A 1,373-nucleotide genomic window follows, 5' to 3' on the forward strand; every position below is an offset into this window, starting at 1 on the left:
ATATATATATATATATATGTAAGAAAGCATCAAATAAATATGTTTTTAAAAATTAAAAAAATGAAAAAAAAAATGAAAAGATCCCAAATAATTCTTAGTTTAAGGTCCTCGAATCTGGTGAAATATGCTTTAAAACAAGGATTAATTAAACAGACTACAATCTTAATTAATTGATGGTTAGCCTTTTATCTTCACAATAGCTGTTACAATAATAATAATAATAATAATAATAATGACATTTGTGGCCGACCGACATAACTGCAGCTCTCCAACACGGCCTGTGTGGCCAAGTACGACTTACATGATAAATTTCTACTACAATTTCCAATAAAGCTTCTCTGGTCAATTGGCACTCCAACTATCAAAACTACATATATGATTAACTACTATTACGACTTTTAACTACGCCATCTATTGCAAGTTGATGCTATTACAACCACCGGCGATAGCATCTAAGCTAAACCACTCCTTTTATACTAATCAATCACAACGTTTGCATTCTAACCGTCGTTATTACCGCTAAAAACTATAGTTATTGTAACTCCATTACGGCTATAAAATTTGGACTACTATTCTACATATATAATTATCAATTTTTTTTCTTTTTATCTTTCCTAATTCAAAAGAAGAGTATACCTATATACTTAGTGGATTACTTTGACCGAATTGGGCACCGTGATGTATTTGCTCTCTATTATTTTTCCACGTAAAAAATCGCGACATCTTTTCTTACTATATTACTTTTATTTGTGTGTATTGTACATTCATATAACATTCAGAAGTTAAATTTCCACTCCACCATCGTGAATTTTTCGGCATATATAGATACCATACCTGCACATGGACGTGACCACACAACTCAGGTTTGATCCAAAAGCTTTTTAACCCTGACTGATGACATTATTACTTTACTAACACTTTTACTTGGATAAATTACTACTGATAAATTACTCAAATTATAATTGATTAATTGACCTCTTAAATAAAATAAGGTATGCAAGCTTTAGTCACTTTAAATTATGTTTTTTTTCAATTCAAGTATTTGGTCAGTGTTGTGGCTATGGAGATACTAATGTCGGTCGCATTTAAAGCCACATGAATGTGGAGAAGGTGCGTCAGGACTCACGAGCGCGCCTTGGCTCAGGATTCCCTTTTTTTGCTCTGATTGACTGGTCTTCGCTTTACTTGTTTTGTTTGGGGCATTTAACTTATTACTACCGAATTTTTATGTATTTACATATCTCACACCTGAATTTTATTTTTTACACGTGCCACCCAAAATTTTCATATGCATGAAAATTAATATTATTTTAACTTTTAAGAAAATGAAATACATTTTTTTATGCATGAATACTTATATATATATATATATA

Source organism: Phalaenopsis equestris, unplaced genomic scaffold, assembly GCF_001263595.1.
Source record: "Phalaenopsis equestris unplaced genomic scaffold, ASM126359v1 Scaffold000226, whole genome shotgun sequence".
NCBI classification, from domain to species: domain Eukaryota; kingdom Viridiplantae; phylum Streptophyta; class Magnoliopsida; order Asparagales; family Orchidaceae; genus Phalaenopsis; species Phalaenopsis equestris.